At 42.1% G+C, this 20,223-nt stretch overlaps 1 protein-coding gene across 1 annotated transcript in view; it reads right to left on the bottom strand.

Annotated features, from left to right (window-relative positions):
- Window positions 1-20,223, bottom strand: part of LOC133585516 (casein kinase II subunit alpha) — a 184,156-nt gene that overhangs the window by 36,743 nt on the left and 127,190 nt on the right. The window lies entirely within an intron of this gene.

Raw genomic sequence — 20,223 nt, forward strand, 5'->3', positions numbered from 1 at the left:
ACACAAAGTTACACTATGACGTTTTTTGAGCCAAGGCACATTTTTTGCGTTGAAAAAATTCGGAGGCACACCACCAGCAGAAATCATTAAAAAACGAAACACAGTTGACAGTAAAAAGTTTAAAGTAAATTTTTGGGTATGACTTTAAAGCATAACCAAGCGTGCATCAATGTTGCTCTTGTCTCAAAGTAGGTGTACTGTCACCACCTGTCACATCACGCCCTGACATATTTTTAGTTTTTTGCTGTTTTCCTGTGTGTAGTGTTTTAGTTCTTGTCTTGCGCTCCTAATTTGGTGGCTTTTTCTCTTTTTTTGGTATTTTCCTGTAGCAGTTTCATGTCTTCCTTGACCGCTATTCCCCACACCTGCTTTGTTTTAGCAATCAAGAATATTTCAGTTGTTTTTATCCTTCTTTGTGGGGACGTTGTTGATTGTCATGTCATGTTCGGATGTACTTTGTGGACGCCGTCTTTGCTCCACAGTAAGTCTTTGCTGTCATCCAGCATTCTGTTTTTGTTTACTTTGTAGCCAGTTCAGTTTTAGTTTTCTTCTGCATAGCCTTCCCTAAGCTTCAATGCCTTTTCTTAGGGGCACTCACCTTTTGTTTATTTTTGGTTTAAGCATTAGACAACTTTTTACCTGCATACTGCCTCCCACTGTTCCCGACATCTACAAAGCAATTAGCTACCGGCTGCCACCTACTGATATGGAAGAGTATTACACGGTTACTCTGCCGAGCTCTAGACAGCACAAACACTCAACAACAACACATAATGTGCAGACTATAATTACTGGTTTGCAAAAAATATTTTTAACCCAAATAAGTGAAACTAGATGATCTCCCACGGCACACCAGACTGTATCTCACGGCACACCGCGGCACAGTGGTTGAAAAACACTGCACTATGACTCCTCAGTCATACGTGTGCTTATTTTACTGTCATTTATTATTAATGTTAATTTATTTATATTAATCATGGAATGCTGTTCTAGAGAAAGTTACAGGAATGCGCACTTCATCCTATGCTTACATGAGGATGTTTAAGGGGAACTAAATGTGATCTCTGAAAGGGGTACAAATGATTTCCAAAGCAGTGCTTTTGGTATAAAGTTAAGTTAGGTTAAATGGAAGTATTATTATTATTAATTATTATTATTATTATTATTATTATTATTATTATTTATCTTACGGTATATCAAAAATAATATTGAGCAAAATTTAATTGAAATATTGTCGATGTGGCCCTCCAGCAGTGCTCGGGTTGCTCATGCGCCCCCGGTAAAAAATTAATTGCCCACCCCTGGTCTATAATGACTCCAACGCTGGTGGATGTGGGAGGTACAGTTCTTAAGAAAGTCCAGGTCAACTTCAGTTTGTCTTCGTTTAGCTTTAAAAAAAATCTACCCCAACCAGGCCATGACGTCATTTATGTACTCAATCGTACCCAGGGGAGTACGATCATTGCCGTTGTTAGGCCTAAAATATTCTTAAGCCCCCCTAAATAATTTGGTGTTATATATATTTTTTATTTTATTTTTATTTTTTTTAATTTTACAAATACATGCCAACGTATTCATTATAAAGTGGCCCGAATATGAGTTTAAATAAATAATCATATAACCTGTCATTATTCACTCAGTTTCCCCTCACTTCATAGCGTAAAGTAGAGAGCCCCTTTAGTGCGTCAGTATCCAATCCATTCCACGTGTTCATATAGAAAATGCCCACGTCACTCAAAATCCAGTAAACTGGACACTCTTGGCCTCCCCCCTCTCACAAACGCCTGGATAAGGGACTTCCTAACGGACCGACCCCAGAATGTGAGACTTGGCCCGCACCTCTCATCCTCCCGCACGCTGAGCATCGGCTCCCCACAGGGCTGTGTGCTGAGCCCCCTCCTCTACTGCCTTTACACCTATGACTGCAGTACGGCCCACAGTGACAACCTTACCGTCAAGTTTGCCGACGATACCACAGTGGTCGGGCTCATCTCCAGGGGTGACGAGGCTGCCTACAGAGAGGAGGTCCTGAAGCTGACGGCCTGGTCTTCGGAGAACAACCTCGCTCTCAACACCAGCAAGACCAGAGAGATCATCGTCGACTTCAGGAGGAGCAGCACCGACCCTGCCCCCCTCTACATCAACGGCGAGCGTGTAGAGAGGGTCCACACCTTCAGGTACCTTGGAGTCCACATCTCTAATGACTTCTCCTGGACAGTCAACACCACATCAATCATCAAGAAGGCTCAGCAGCGGCTACACTTCCTTAGAGTCCTCGGGAAGTACAACCTGAAGCCTGACCTGCTGCTGACCTTCTACCGCTCGTCCATCGAGAGCCTGCTGACCTACTGTATTACGGTATGGTACGGCAGCTGCACTGCAGCAGACAGGGAGAGGCTGCAAAGAGTGGTCAAGACGGCTCAGAAGATCATCGGCCGCCCTCTCCCCTCTCTGACGGACATCTACACCTCCCGCTGCCTCAACAGAGCCAGTGCCATCATCAAAGACAGCACCCACCCTGGCTCTGACCTGTTCCACCTGCTGCCCTCTGGGAAGCGCTACAGGTGCATTAAAACCAAAACAAACAGGCTAAAGAACAGCTTCTTCCCCAGGGCCATAACCATCCTGAACGGACTGCCCCATTGTCCCTCATAACTGCCTTCTCTTCGGTGCAATAACCCATTCCACCAACCACCCTGTTTTTGTTTTGTTTTTTCATGTATATATTCATTTCACACCATATTCATTGCACTTCTACATTTTTTTAATTTTTATATATTTGCACATTGTTTTTCTAGCATGCACACATCGCACTGTATGGAATGGCCTCAATCTCGTTACCTTGCGTAATGACAATAAAGCTGATTCTGATTCTGATTCTGATTTTCTCTGCGACCTTGCTTGCGGAGTTGCGGTACTGCAGGTGTACGAAGCACATCAGCACATAGCACTGCAGATTGCAGAACAAGAACGTGAACGGATGCAAAATGGACAAACGTTTTCAAGAAAGTAAGTATTCATCACTGCTTGTAGTAAAATGTATTAGCTCCACTTTACACCTGGTCTGTGTTTGACAAAAAGTTACTTTCCCACTCTAAATACACCATCTTTGTAGTCATTTTTCTCCTGCGTGGACTTCCGTCTTCCTTTACAATGAGTGAAGCTGCTCGAAACCTTGTGTCTGCAATTGTAAATAATTTAGTTTTTAACTTTTGTGTTTCTTGTAGAATCTATATAAAGTAATGAATGATCTTTATTTGTCATTGTGCATGTACAGGTTCAACGAAATTTAGGTTGCTTCCCTGGGGTGCTTTGCATTTTTTTTAAAAAAGAAGAAACCACACAATATACAAAAAACAACACAATATACACAATATGCAATATACAATATGGCCTAAGACCACTCTAAGAGGCAATGTAAAAAAAACGAGACAATAAAAAAAATATATATATACATTAGCCCAGTGGTTCTCAACCTTTTTTCAGTGATGTACCCCCTGTGAACAATTTTTTAATTCAAGTACCCCCTAATCAGAGCAAAGCATTTTTGGTTGAAAAAAGAGATAAATAAGTACAATACAGCACTATGTCATCAGTTTCTGATTTATTAAATTGTATAACAGTGCAAAGTATTGCTCATTTGTTGTGGTCTTTCTTGAACTATTTGGAGAAAAAAAGATATAAAAATAACTAAAAACTTGTTGAAAAATAAACAAGTGATTCAATTATAAATAAAGATTTCTACACATGGAAGTAATCATCAACTTAAAGTGCCCTCTTTGGGGATTGTAATAGAGATCCATCTGGATTCATGAACTTAATTCTGAACATTTCTTCACAAAAAAAAGAGATCTTCAACATCAATATTTATGGAACATGTCCACAAAAAATCTAGCTGTCAACACTGAATATTGCATTGTTGCATTTCTTTTCACAGTTCTTTTTGACAGACATTTAAAAAAAATCTCACGTACCCCTTGGCATACCTTCAAGTACCCCCAGGGGTACGCGTACCCCCATTTGAGAACCACTGCATTAGCCTATTGTTAAAATAATGAAAAAAACATCATTAAATATATTTGTTTTATTGTATTGTTACGTTAATAGCTGTTGTATTATTATAGGATGGCTTGTTAAACATTTCATAGGATTTTCAGAGGGAGGAAAAACCAAGACATTTAATATAAAATGTAAAATGAATGAATACATAAAAAGAAAAAGAAAATGGTTAAAAGCCATCGCCCCGGGGAGCATTTCATTTCGTCCCGTGCATTTTTTTTACCGTCCCCGGTACGACGGGACTACGTTAATCTCAAGCCCTGGAGGTTACATTTTATTGTTTGCATTATTTGTTTCAGCATTGCACTTTGAAGATAGTCCCTCAGCTCTTTGACAGCTTTGGCTCTTTTTCAGATCAGCAGACGGACTCTAAGTCTTTCTTATTTACAGTATATATAAACTTTTCTCATTTCTATTCAGACTTCCATATATATTTAATTTCCTTAACGGCTTGCCATAATATATATATATATATATATATATATATATATATATATATATATATATATATATATATATATATATATATATATATATATATATTGTTGTGATCCGCTGCCCGGATCATATTTTTTTATTTTCGTTTTCAAGATACTTGTGTTTTTTGTTAGTTTTGGACTCCTTGAGTACCTGTTTTGTACACTTGAGTTTGTTGCCATGGCTACTTATTATTTTCACCTGCCGCGTTTGTTCCCGACACGCACCTGTTTGTCATCACTGACATTATTATTTAAGTCTGTCCTCCCTGTCATTCGTTCTGGCTTCGTAGTTTGTTTTCATGCAACATTTGACGACTTTGGTTCTGGCTCGGTACCTGTTAGCTTCCACGCTTATCTTTGTTAGTTTTTACCTTCTAGCTCCCATGCTAGCTCTTTTAGTTTTTGCCTTATGTGCTATGAGCACCCTTTTCTTTGTTCCAGTATAATTTATTCCGGTAAATAAATCATTTATTTTACCTTCACGCTGTGTCCGAAGTCCGTTGCATCCTGAGAGAACGAACCCCGCATCACAATGCGCCCCGGTCGTCACAGTACGAAGCCAGCAAGAAAAGGTTCTCTCGCGACGAGCTTGACGGAGGTAGAAGAAGGTGCGTGGGTGGTCCTCCGAGCGATGGAGGCAGAGACGCTCCGCTGCAATCCAGATGACGAGATGATTTGGGGACCTGGAGGTGTTCTGGTCCCGATCGACTCCATCTGGCCCGGGGAGGTCCGCTCTCAGCCCGCTCGCACGCGTCAGCGAAGGCGGAAGTCGCACAAAACGGCTTCAGCTCGCGACAGAGACGCGCCACCCCCGCAATTCTTCCCTCCGGAACACAGCCACCAACAAGCAGCCCAGGATTCCCCTCCTCAAATATTCGGTAATTATTCTGATCACTTTTCCAAAGAGTTATCCAACTGGCCTGTCAATCACTGGGACTGCAGCTATGACGTCATCCCATTGGCGCCCCGTAACGACACGCCCCCTGATGACGCGCTCTCGTCTATTTCTGATGACGTCATAGACAAAGACATTTTTTTACATTCGGTTCATTCTTTCTGTCAGCCATTTACAAATGACTTTAATTCTAAGATTAAGCATTATCAGGACATTTTTTTTAAATATAAGTCTAGTCAGTCCCAGTCACATTCTGACTTTCAAGCTCAGCCCCCAATTACTTTGGCCCCACCCCCTATGGCTCAAGCTCCGCCCACTCCTCTGTTTTCTCCCTCTTGGTCGTCCCTACAGTCCACTATTGAAGAGCAGAATAGACAATTTGGACAATCAAAAGGGGAGGAGCCTACCCACCTCCTCACCTCCTCCCTCCCACCCCTAAAGACTGTTCCAGACTGCACAAAACGCGTCTGGGATCCGCTTCTTGAGGGGGGGGCTAGTACTGGGTGCTTTGCTAGTGGGCGGGCACAGCTGCGCCCAGCCAAGCCCAAACCTCCATGCCGGCCTCCGCCACCAGACCTTTGGCATGCTAAGCCGCAACCCCCGGCCAGGCCACCTCCGCCAAAGTCACGCCCAGCACCAGCTCCAAGGCTGGTTCTCGCACCAGCACCGACTCCAAGTCTGGTTTCCGCACCAGCACCTGTTTCCACGGCAACGACAACGACAGCCCGGACGCCTGCCACTCTGACGCCACCATCAACCCTGGTGGTCCTGCAAACACCATCCTCTCCACCTCCTGCTCCATCGCTGCAATGCACACGAGACCCCGCAGTGACCGACCAAGTAAAAAAGGCATTGCACCAACAGGCCAAACAACTTGGACAACAGGAGGAACAGTTTGGCGTTCTTGGGGCTTGCGTCAACGCCATGGCGGAACGCCAAGACGCCCGCCTTGACGCTTTGGAGAGACAGCTGGGAAGTATTCTCACCGTGCTGCAGGTGATGATTCCCCCTACGGCCAACCCACCAGCCCAGCTGAGACATCCACCACTCGCAGATACTCCGTTGCCTGCTCCGCCTCTGGCTCCGCCCACGCCGACAGACGAGCCGCCAGCTCCGCCTCTGGCTCCGCCCACGCCGACAGACGAGCCGCCTGCTCCGCCTGCTCCTCCTCTGGCTCCGCCCACGCCGACAAAGACGACGCCTTCTGTTTCCACGGCGACGACGCCTTCTGTTTCCACGGCGACGACGCCTTCTGTTTCCACGGCGACGACGCCTTCTGTTTCCACGGCGACGACGCCTTCTGTTTCCACGGCGACGACGCTTCCTGTTTCCACGGCGACGACGCTTCCTGCTTCCACGGCGGCGACGACGACGCTTCCTGCTTCCACGGCGGCGACGACGCTTCCTGCTTCCACGGCGATGACGACGCTTCCTGCTTCCACGGCGACGACGACGCTTCCTGCTTCCACGGCGACGACGACGCTTCCTGCTTCCACGGCGACGACGACGCTTCCTGTTTCCACGGCGACGACGACGCTTCCTGTTTCCACGGCGACGACGACGCTTCCTGTTTCCACGGCGACGACGACGCTTCCTGTTTCCACGACGACGCTTCCTGTTTCCACGGCGACGACGACGCTTCCTCCTGTTTCCACGGCGACGACGACGCTTCCTCCTACTTCCACGGTGACGTCTGCTCTCTCCTCGTCGTCTCAGCAACCTCGGGTGGTCTGGCGGCGCAAGCGGCGCTCTCGGAGGTTAGAGTATGGACGCCAGTGGCGCAAACAGCAGCGACACCCGAGACGTAGTCGCAGAACTCTCCGGCTGCTGAACTTCTGGCGCCACTCACGCCCACCTTCTCGGCAGCCACAAATGTGGCCTTTCCGTGGTCGCCCGCCTCGCCTCCGGCAGCGGCGTTCCATTCGCCGCCGCCACCTGACTCGTCCCCGGTGGATTCGGGGACATGTGACCTGGCGACCCTCCGCCAAATCCTCCCTCCACCCTCCCTGGACTCTTGAACTTTGTTATAGTTGGGGGGGGTTTTAGTTTTTCAAGGGGACATCTGGAATCTGTCCCTTAAGGGGGGGGTACTGTTGTGATCCGCTGCCCGGATCATATTTTTTATTTTCGTTTTCAAGATACTTGTGTTTTTTGTTAGTTTTGGACTCCTTGAGTACCTGTTTTGTACACTTGAGTTTGTTGCCATGGCTACTTATTATTTTCACCTGCCGCGTTTGTTCCCGACACGCACCTGTTTGTCATCACTGACATTATTATTTAAGTCTGTCCTCCCTGTCATTCGTTCTGGCTTCGTAGTTTGTTTTCATGCAACAGTTGACGACTTTGGTTCTGGCTCGGTACCTGTTAGCTTCCACGCTTATCTTTGTTAGTTTTTACCTTCTAGCTCCCATGCTAGCTCTTTTAGTTTTTGCCTTATGTGCTATGAGCACCCTTTTCTTTGTTCCAGTATAATTTATTCCGGTAAATAAATCATTTATTTTACCTTCACGCTGTGTCCGAAGTCCGTTGCATCCTGAGAGAACGAACCCCGCATCACAATGCGCCCCGGTCGTCACATATATATATATATATATATATATATATATATATATATATATATATATATATATATATAAATATATTATATATAAGCCAAATTATCCCGATCCAGATATTACTTTAATTCAAGTAATTAACCCTTGTGTGGTGTTCGGGTCTGTGGGACCCGTTATCATTTTTTATTAAAAGAAAAATGATACAATTAATTAATTTTTCAAACTTAGACTCACTGACTTTGGCTCATTTTCTGTGAAGAACATATATCAGAATACATATTTAATGACCACACACCATACACCCAACCTACACATTTCTATTACATATAAGATGTCCACTGGACCGGGGGCTAATAGAAGTGTGGAAATTGATGTTCTGTGTAACACACACACACACACACACACACACACACACACACACACAGCAGGCCTAGACAGGAGGAGGACAGAGTGTAGGTACACAGAACATCAGAGGGTCAAATGTGCGAGAAAATGAGAGCAGACAGTGTTGACAAACAATGTTGCAACCTTGTGTGGGAACTGCAGGTGCAAAAACACAAAAGAAGAATCCCTGTGGGATGCAGAAACTGGAAGAGCATTTTTCCGTTCAATGTTCATATTGTTGTTACTCAGCCAGCGGTGGGTCTGATGGACCCGTTGCATTTTGTGGCTTTTAATGCCTCACAATCAAACACTTTTATGTTAAAATACTGAACAGATGTTTATTGGGATAAGGTAAACATCTGTTCAGTATTTTAACATAAACGTGTTTGATTGTGAGGCATTAAAAGCCACAGATGTTTATTGGGATAAGGTAAACATCTGTTCAGTATTTTAACATAAAAGTGTTTGATTGTGAGGCATTCAAATCCACTAAATGCAACGGGTCCATCAGACCCACAAACGCTGGCTGAGTAACAACAATATGAACATTACACAAGGGTTAAGTAATATTTCCAGGGCTTTAATTTACAACCATTTTAGTCACATATGTGCCCAAAATGTAATCTGTGTAACTTCAAAATATTTGGGAACAAACAATTATTGTATTGTGAGCGAAAGTTGTGGCATTAGGCTCTATGTTGTGAATAATAACATAGAGGCTAATGCCATAACTTTCATTGTGTTTCAGTGTATCTTGAAGGATCATGCAAGTCATTGTTTCTTGTTGATGCTGTAAACAAAATATCACTGTGCAAAGCCATGTTTGTTGTTGTACTGGACACACATTGAAAATAAACCCACTGAAATAATAACAATGACTTATTTATAAGTCTTTGTTAGCCGTTTGTGAAGTGTTGTGCTCGTGCGCTACGTTCGCTCGCATCCTGTGCATCTCCTGGGGGCTAAGCCCCCCCTGTCCTTAAAAGCTAGGGACGCCCCTGACCCATGTACTTGATGTACTCCTACTTCCAAGTGACTTTGTCAAGTACTAGTAAAGGAAGAGATGATGAAGTACTTTAAGTGTGTTTTGGAGAAGTACACTTTCAGAGTGTTTACTTTTGTCCTGAGATGAAGATAGACATCTGCCATTCTTCATGAAGACATGTTATGAATGTGAACATGACCAAAGTAGGCGTGTCCACAAAGAAAGAAGGAAGGGGGGCGGAGCCTCTTTCATTTTGTAACAGAAAGGTTGTAAAGTGGATCCGCTGAGGAATATTACAACTGGCAAAATTCTATATGTTGGATGAATAATAGAAGTTTTATGAAGTACTGTAATAATGTACAGTAAGTACTTCAAATTTGCTTCTCCGCCAAACACACCATCAGCAGCTTCATCAGAGTTTCATGGATAAATGTTAAAACGTTATCATATTATATAAACATGGACACCAGCTAACATGAAGGATGTCCAAATCAGCATGTTTGGCCTTAAATCCAAGTTCAGGTCCAGACTTGGTACTTTGTGACAAGATGGCTTCATCCATCTGCTGCCATGAAAAATGGATGCAGCTGGTATCGACTATGTGACTTTACAATGTACAAATAGGCCATTTGATATATTTTACTGTCAAAATAAAAGTTATATTGTTATACACTGTTTGACATGTTGGATTCTGTCTTCTGATTTGTACTTTCATTGTGTACTTTTCTTATATTATGTGTACATTAAACACACCTGTATGTGTTCTATTGCCAGCTTGTTGATTCATTGTGTCATCAATCCACAGCTATATGTCTGTATCAGTACGTCTATATATGTATATATGTACATCAGTACATGTATACATATTTATGTCTATCAGTACATCTATATATGTATATACTGTATGTCTGTATCAGTACATTTGTATCTATATATGTACAGTATATCAGTACATTTGTATATATGTATATCAGTACATCTATATATCTATATTAGTACATTTGTATTTGTGTATCAGTACATCTATATACCTTAATATGTATATCAGTAAATCTATATATCTATATATGTATATCAGTACATCTATATACCTTAATATGTATATCAGTACATCTATGTTTATATATCTATATCATTACATCTATATATTTATATATCTACATCAGTACATCTATATATTTATATATCTATATCAGTACATCTATATATCTATATATGGATATCAGTAAATCTATATATCTATATATTTACATCAGTACATCTGTATTTCTGTATATGTATATCAGTACATCTATATATACAGTATGTATATAGTATGTATATACAGTATATGTATATGAGTACATCTATATATACACACAGTATGTATATATATATATATATATATATATATGTATATGAGTAGATCTATATATATACAGTATGTATATATGTATATGAGTACATCTCTCTCTCTCTCTATATATATATATATATATACAGTATATATATGTATATGAGTACATGTATATATATATACACTATGTATATATATGTATATGAGTACATCTATATATATAAACACTATGTATATATATATATATGAGTACATCTATATATATATACAGTATGTATATATATGTTTATGAGTACATCTATATATACATATATATACACTATGTATGTGTGTGTGTGTATATATATATATATATATATATATATATATATATATATATATATATATATATATATATATATATATATATATATATATATATATATATATATATATATATACACACTATGTATATATATGTATGTATGTATATGTAGACATGTGTCAGAAGTGCTACGGACAGTTTGGTTATGTTTGGGTTTTCCTGTGTATGAAATCACTTCCTGTCCTGGTGCTCTTGTTTTGTCACTGTTTGGTCTGTCATTTTCTCTGTCATTTGCGGCACCTTTACTTTCTGCTCCATGTCCCGTCAGCACACCTGTTCCCGGTTTAATTAGTTCTATTTAGTTCCACCTGAGTCCCTCCTTCAGTGCTTCATCATTATTCTTTTGACGCACACATCTGCCATTCTTCATGAAGACATGTTATGAATGTGAACATGACCAAAGTAGGCGTGTCCACAAAGAAAGAAGGAAGGGGGGCGGAGCCTCTTTCATTTTGTAACAGAAAGGTTGTAAAGTGGATCCGCTGAGGAATATTACAACTGGCAAAATTCTATATGTTGTATGAAAAATAGAAGTTTTATGAAGTACTGTAATAATGTACAATAAAATCACTTCCTGTCCCGGTGCTCTTGTTTTGTCACTGTTTCCTGTTTGGTCTCTGTCATTTTCTCTGTCATTTGCGACACCTTTACTTTCTGCCCCATGTCCCGTCAGCACACCTGTTCCCGGTTTAATTAGCTCTATTTAGTTCCACCTGAGTCCCTCTTAAGTGCTTCGTCATTATTCTTTTGACACTGAGGCGGACTGGACCGTTTTTGTTCACAGTGAGTAATACTTTTGTCTTTTTCACTTGCATTCTGCTGCTTTGTATTGTGTGCTTGGCTGCTTTCAATTGTGTGCTCTTGCTGCTTTCAATTGTGTGCTCTTGCTGCTTTCAATTGTGTGCTTTTGCTGCTTTTCAATTGTGTGCTTTTGCTGCTTTGCTGTGACAGTTTGACCCCGCACTGCACATGTTTCAGGAACACAACATGAACACACAACACACATTCAATCACTTGAGTCAGTGACAAACATGCAGTTAACAAACAAATGACAAGCTGTCACTCACCATGGCTCTCTACTGCTGGCTAAGAGAGTCAAGGTGGGGCTGAGTGTTTGATGCAGGTGAACACACCTGCCCTCACTGATTAGGCCCAAGTTGGGCCGAACTATGGTTGTCAAAAGCTGGGTGTTGGAAGTACTATGTGAATACTTCTCGACTTGTGATGGTTTATTTAAGGTGTATTTACAAAAAGATATCTGTCCTGACTAGGAGCTCAGGTCTCCATGCATCACCAAACATCTGCGGAGATGTTGGTGCTTGGTTTGTTGTTGTTGTTGTTGTTGTTGTTGTTGACACTTTGGGGTTTAAATAAATGCAAAGTGTTTACAACTGCGTGCTTTACCATCCTTGGTTTGGAAGTCCGGTTTACAATGGTTACATTACCTTCACCTGAGGCGGGGTGTGACAGTTGCTAATTTTATATTGTGGGGGTGTGTGTTGCTGCTTTTATAGATTTCAATATTTTTGTCTTTGTCCTCTACAAAGTCAGTGTTTGGTTTTTGTCATTTTGGGGATGGCGTGGCGCCGTTGGGTGAGTGGCCGTGCCAGCAACCTGAGGATTCCTGGTTCGATCCCCACCTTCTACCAACCGCGTTGTGTCCTTTGAGCAAGACACTTCACCCTTGCTCTTGCTCCTGATGGGTCGCGGTTAGGGCCTTGCATGGCAGCTCCCGCCATCAGTGGAATTGCATGGCAGCTCCCGCCATCAGTGGAAATGGTGTCAAAGAGCTTTGAGTTCCTTGAAGGTAGAAAAGCACTGGCTCCCCCGTTCCTCACCGGATCCACTTTCAAATCCTCCTCCTCACCCATAAAGCCCTCCACAACCAGATCCCCTGCTACCTCACCAACCATACCCCTTCACGCAGCCTACCCTCCTCTCCCCACCACTCAGAACCAAGCTCCGGACCTGGGCTGACACAGCCTTCTCCATTGCTGCTCCCACCCTCTGGAACACTCTTCCCAAACCCATCTGTGACTGCTCAGACCTTCCCACCTTCAAAAGCCTTCTCAAAACACACCTTTTCAGATCTGCTATTAACCAGTGATTAGTGTTCTGTGTCTTGTAATTGTCCTGTATTATGTATTTTACAATGCACTGCTTTTATATTTCCTGTATTTTATATTATTACTTTAAACTGTTTCATATTTTAAAATTTTTCTTCTGTAAAGTGTCAGTGCTTTGAAAAGCGCTATACTAAATCATTATTATTATTATTATTATTATTATTTAAAAAAAAAAAAAAAAAAGCACTATAAAAGTATAACCCATTTATCTACAAGGTCAGTATGTGTTTGGGGTCTGGTCATTTACAAAGTCAATATGCAGTGGTTCCCCCAGAAAGTTTGTTAGCTAAGGTGTTGTCTCTATAGGGGAGGGAGCGTTTCCCGGGACGGGTGGCAGGACGGGGAAGTGGGTGGGTGGGTGTAAGGAACAGTGTAACTAGGCCTTTCTCCACCTCATCGCTTGATGTTAGTTTGTCTAAATTGTCAGACGATCGCTTCTGTCTCTTTATCTGAACGTCGTCTTCTACTGCATTCAGCAACTTTGTCTCGATTGGAAGTAGGGCTGCAACTAATTATTAATTTGATAATCTATTAATCTGTCATATTACTTCGATTAATCGGATAAAAGAGACAAACTACATTTCTATCCTTTCCAGTATTTTATTGGAAAAAAACCTCATACTGGCGCATACCTATTTTGATTATTGTTTCTCAGCTGTTTGTACATGTTGCAGTTTATAAATAAAGTTTCATAAAAATAAATAATTGCCTCTGCGCATAGCATAGATCCAAAGAATCGATGACTAAATTAATCGCCAACTATTTTTATAATCAATTTTAATCGATTAGTTGTTGCAGCCCTAATTGGAAATTAGTCTGTCCTGCTTCTGAATGAGTTCTGCCATGGTGGGAAAAAAAAAAATCATAAGGATTTTTACAAAATAACATTAAATAATCATGAATACATTATTTGGGATAAACCCACTTTAGCACAGGTGTAAGATAGTGACATGTTATTTACAACATGTCGAATGGCCCTCAACATCGTCTGGGAAACGATGTGTGTCAAAGCACTTAATCGAGGTATTTTAACTTTGACAGAAAATATTTAATGCAACTGCAGTTTTACTTAACTCAATATTTATTACAAGAAACTACTCAAAGCATTAATACAACCCTATTTAAATTTGAATGAGAGTGTGAATGTTGTCTATCTGTCCAGGGTGTACCCCGTTTTCCGCCCAAATGCAGCTGAGATAGACTCCAGCACCCCCTGCGACCCCAAAAGGGACAAGCGGTAGAAAATGGATGGATGGGTTTTATTTGGGGTCTGGTCAGGTCAACTACAAGGTCAATGTGTATTTAATTTGTGTCCTCATGGTTTTATTTGGGGTCAGGTCAACTACAAGGTCAACATGTATTTAATTTGTCCTCATGGTTTTGGTCAACTACAAGGTCAGTATGTATTGTGTCATGGTTTTGGTCAACATGTATGTATTTTGTGTCATGGTTTTGGTCAACTACTTGGTCAACATGTATGTATTTTGTGTCCTCATGGTTTTGGTCAACATGTATTTTGTGTCCTCATGGTTTTGGTCAACTACAAGGTCAATATGTATTTAGTGTTCTCATGGTTTTAATTTGGGGTCAGGTCAACTTCAAGGTCAACATGTATTTGGGGTCAGGTCAACTTCAAGGTCAACATGTATTTAATTTGTCCTCATGGTTTTGGTCAACTACAAGGTCAGTATGTATTTTGTGTCCTCATGGTTTTGGTCAACTACAAGGTCAATATGTATTTAATTTGTGTTCTCATGGTTTTATTTGGGGTCAGGTCAACTACAAGGTCAATATGTATTTCGTGTCCTCATGGTTTTATTTGGGGTCAGGTGAACTTCAAGGTCAACATGTATTTAATTTTTCCTCATGGTTTTGGTCAACATGTATGTATTGTGTCCTCCATGGTTTTGGTCAACATTATGTATTTTGTGTCCTCATGGTTTTATTTGGGGTCAGGTCAACTTCAAGGTCAACATGTATTTAATTTGTCCTCATGGTTTTGGTCAACTACAAGGTCAACATGTATGTATTTTGTGTCATGGTTTTATTTGGGGTCAGGTCAACTTCAAGGTCAACATGTATTTAATTTGTCCTCATGGTTTTGGTCAACTACAAGGTCAGTATGTATTTTGTGTCCTCATGGTTTTGGTTAACATGTATTTTGTGTCATGTTTTGGTCAACATGTATGTATTTTGTGTCATGGTTTTGGTCAACTACAAGGTCAACATTATGTATTGTGTCATGGTTTTATTTGGGGTCAGGTCAACATGTATTTAATTTGTCCTCATGGTTTTGGTCAACATGTATGTATTTTGTGTCATGGTTTTATTTGGGGTCAGGTCAACATGTATTTAATTTGTCCTCATGGTTTTGGTCAACTACAAGGTCAGTATGTATGTATTTTGTGTCATGGTTTTATTTGGGGTCAGGTCAACATGTATTTAATTTGTCCTCATGGTTTTGGTCAACTACAAGGTCAGTATGTATGTATTTTGTGTCCTCGTGGTTTTGGTCACCTACAAAGTCAACATTATGTATTTTGTGTCCTCATGGTTTTGGTCAACATGTATATATTTTGTGTCCTCGTGGTTTTGGTCAACTACAAGGTCAGTATGTATGTATTTTTGTGTCCTCGTGGTTTTGGTCAACTACAAGGTCAGTATGTATTTTGTGTCCTCGTGGTTTTGGTCAACTACAAAGTCAACATTATGTATTTTGTGTCCTCGTGGTTTTGGTTAACATGTATTTTGTGTCCTCATGGTTTTGGTTAACATGTATTTTGTGTCCTCATGGTTTTGGTCAACTACAAAGTCAACATTATGTATTTTGTGTCCTCATGGTTTTGGTCAACATTATGTATTTTGTGTCCTCATGGTTTTATTTGGGGTCAGGTCAACTACAAGGTCAATATGTATTTGATTTGTGTCTTGGTCAACTACAAGCTCCCCTTTCACATAACTCAATTGTAAGTTCTCTTTTGGTCTCATCCCAGAAAACCTGATGGTCCTCCATCAGCTGGATGAGCTTGCGCATCTTCCTCCGACATCTCATCTTCCCTCCTAAGCACTGTCGGGAAGACCTTCGCTACAGTGTTACTCAACAGACTGCAATTGCTTGCTGCCCGTGTATATCCAGAATCACAATGTGAACTCAGGTCGGGGAGATCGACCATTGACATGATATTTTCTATCAGACAATTACAAGAGAAATGCCGTGAGCAGAGACAACCATTGTATATCGCCTTCATCGACCTTAAAAAGGCCTTCGATTTAGTTAGCAGGAAGGCTCTCAAGCTTTTGCACAAGATAGGCTGCCCACCAAAGCTGTTGAAGCTGATAACTTCATTCCATGAAGATATGCAAGGAACTATCCAGTGTGACGGCCCCGCATCAGTCCCATTCCCAATTGAGAATGGAGTGAAGCAAGGATGCGTGCTTGCTCCTACACTCTCCGGAATCTTCTTCTCGTTGCTAGTGTCAAAAGCATTCAAATCTTCTGACGATGGTGTTTACCTACACACAAGGAGCGACGGGAAACTGTTCAACCTCGCACGTCTCCGGGCAAAGACTAGAGTGCGTAAAGTCCTCATCAGAGAGATGCTCTTTGCAGATGATGCTGCTCTGGCCGCACCATCAGAGGAAGCACTACAGAGGCTGATCAACAGCTTTTCTGATGCATGCAAAGACTTTGGCTTAACTATAAGCCTCAAGAAGACCAACATTATGGGACAAGATATGCGCAACATTCCAAGGATCTCCATTGGAAACCACACCCTGCAAGTTGTTGAGAACTTCACCTATCTTGGCTCAACCATATCCAGCAATCTCTCTCTCGTTGCCGAGCTCAACATCCGCATCGGCAAAGCATCTACGATGGCTAGACTCTCCAAGCGTGCTTGGGAGAACACACTGCTAACCATCAACACGAAAATGAAGATCTATCAAGCCTGTGTTCTCCGCACTCTACTTTATGGCAGCGAGTCATGGACCTCGTATGCACGCCAAGAGCGCCGTTTGAACTCCTTCCATCTTCGGTGCCTGAGGCGGATTCTGGGAATCACATGGCAGGATCGCATCCCGAATAAGGATATCCTCGAGAAAACAGGAATGAAGACAATCTTCGCTCTCCTTACACAACGACGTCTGAGATGGCTTGGCCATGTAAGTCGAATGGATGACAGTCTCATTCCAAAAGACATCCTGTACGGAGAACTGGCCTCTGGAACAAGGGCTGTGGGAAGACCTGTCCTTCGTTTTAAAGATGTGTGTAAGCGTGATATGAAGGCCAGTGACATCAACCCATTAAACTGGGAAGCTTCTTCAGCTGAACGTGGGAAATGGAGGAAGTTGGTGAAGAAGGGCGTACATCAGAGTGACTTAAGAAGAGTAAGACAGTGGGAGGAGAAGCATGAACGTAGAAAGCGAACAGTCACACCCCTACTGAATCAACCAACAATACAATATGTATGCAGGAACTGCAACAAAGCATGCCTGTCAAGAATTGGCTTATATAGTCACAACAGGCGTTGCACATGACATGAATTGACATTTGTGCGCAAAACTCTATTGTCTCTCGAGACAGACCGATGCCAGATTGCTTGGTCAACTACAAGCTCCCCTTTCACATAACTCAATTGTAAGTTCTCTTTTGGTCTCATCCCAGAAAACCTGATGGTCCTCCATCAGCTGGATGAGCTTGCGCATCTTCCTCCGACATCTCATCTTCTACCTTGGCCTCCAACAAGTTGCTCTGATTTTATAGTTTTGGTTGCTGGGTTGTGTTTTGGCTCTTCGTGTATATCCTTCACAAAGCTATGGCTGATTTCAGTAGGTGGTTCTTCATCCTCAAGAATAGGTATTTAGTGTGTATCCTCAAAACAAGTCTTCAGAAGATTAGGACCATTGGGGTCTTGGGGATTTCTAACTCCACTTACAGTTGGTCCTCTTGGTCTCCTACGGGCGTGCCTCCGCAAGAGATCTACAATCAACACACCTGCCCGTGATGAGCGACCAGCCTTCATAAGCCAGCGTGTCTTTAAGATACGGTGCCAGAACATAGCTTCTCGTACCCAGAACAGTAAGCCAACACGTCTTCAGCATTCTCTCTCCCTGTGTTCCCTTCCCGTTGTGTTCACCGTCTCTCGTGTCGTCCTCCAGCTTCCCGTCGTCCTTCCTCGTCCTCGAGCTGTGTCTCGTCTACCTTAACTCCCTTTGTATTCCCTCTTTTCTTCCTGGACTTAGACCTCACGCCTGCCCACTGACCACGACTCCTCACTCCTGTTCTCGACCATCCACCTGCCCTGTGACGTCCGAACCTGTGTTTTCCCCTTTTGGACTTCCGCCTCGATCTCAACACACACTCAACGCCCTCTGGTGACCACGCGCAGATAATACTTACACATAGTCACACTACATCTCTTTAAGCTAATCACACACTGCACTCACATACTGAGCTGTCAATAAACACGCTGACAGCTAACAACATCGTCGCCTCTCTGCCGTCTTCTTCTCCCGCTGTCCAGTCATACAATGTTATATATTCTTTCATTCATTCATGTGTTATTTGTCATCATTCTTACACCATGAACTGCAACAACACTACACAACTTACACAATGTTTTTAATTCATGTGTTACTAATTTATCATTCTTACACCATGCACCGCAACACTAACCAACTCTCACATAATGTTCTCCATTCATTCATTACTTTATTCATTAATAATCAATCAGTTTACTTATATAGCCCTAAATCATGAGTGTCTCAAAGGGCTGCACAAGCCACAACGACATCCTCTGCTCAGATCCCACATCAGGGCAAGAAAAAACTCAACCCAATAGGATACAATAAGAAACCTTGGAGGGGACCGCAGATGTGTCTAGCAGCTGCATTTTGTACCAACTGTAATCTTTTAATGCTAGACACAGGGAGGCCCGAAAATATGTTACAGTAATCGAGACGAGACGTAACGAAGGCATGAATAATCTCAGCGTCGCTAGTGGATAAAATGGAATGAATTTTAGCGATAGTACAGAGATGAAAGAAGGCAGTTTTTAGTAACACACAATGTGACTCGAGTTGGTTTGAAGATAATACCCAAATTCTTTACCGAGTCGCCTTGTGTAATAGTTTAATTTTCAAATATTAAGGTGGTATTATTAAATAAGTGTCGGTGTCTAGCAGGACCGATAATCAGCATTTCAGTTTTCTTGGCGTTGAGATGCAAAAAGTTAGCAGGCATCCATTGTTTAATTTCATTGAGACACGCTGACTACAATCTGGCATGTTGGTCAGCTTTAGGGGCATGTAGAGTTGGGTGTCATCAGCATAACCGTGAAAGCTAACACCGTATTTGCGTATGTTGTCACCTAGCGGCAGCATGTAGATGCAAAAGAGTACAGGGCCAAGAACCGAACCCTGGGGAACTCCACACGTTACCTTAACATAGTCCGAGGTCACATTTTATGGGAGACTCACTGCATCCTGCAGTAAGATAAGAGTTAAACCAAGACAAGGCTAAGTCTGACATACCAATACGTGTTTTGATATGCTCTAGTAAAATATTATGATTGACGGTATCGAAAGCAGCGCTAAAATCAAGAAGCAGCAACATCGTTAGCAATAGATCATTAGTCATTTTTGCGAGGGCTGTCTCCGTAGAGTGATTTGCCTGAAACCAAATTGAAAGGGTTTACAGAGATTGTTAGACACTAAGTGTTCATTTGGAAAATCCACTTCCGGTTCCGGTTCACCGTGCGTGACTGCTCGCTGTTTCGAAAAAGCTAAGTATCGTTCTATTTGTGTGCTTTTAAATGGTTCTGCAGCTTTCTTTATTACTTTCTCAACATATTTAGTAGTACTATTTAACTTGCAAATCACCCGATCTCTGTCTCTCCACCCCTCCCGCAGCTAGCTAGCAGCTAGCTGCTAAGCTAACGAAGCTAGCGCGGAGAAAGGCGTCGCCGGGCGCCGGTCAGAAGGAGTCTACTCCTGCACACCGTGACCAGGACTTCTCGGAAGACAGCAGGAACTTCACTCGG

This window comes from Nerophis lumbriciformis, linkage group LG03 (genome assembly GCF_033978685.3).
Source record: "Nerophis lumbriciformis linkage group LG03, RoL_Nlum_v2.1, whole genome shotgun sequence".
Taxonomy (NCBI): domain Eukaryota; kingdom Metazoa; phylum Chordata; class Actinopteri; order Syngnathiformes; family Syngnathidae; genus Nerophis; species Nerophis lumbriciformis.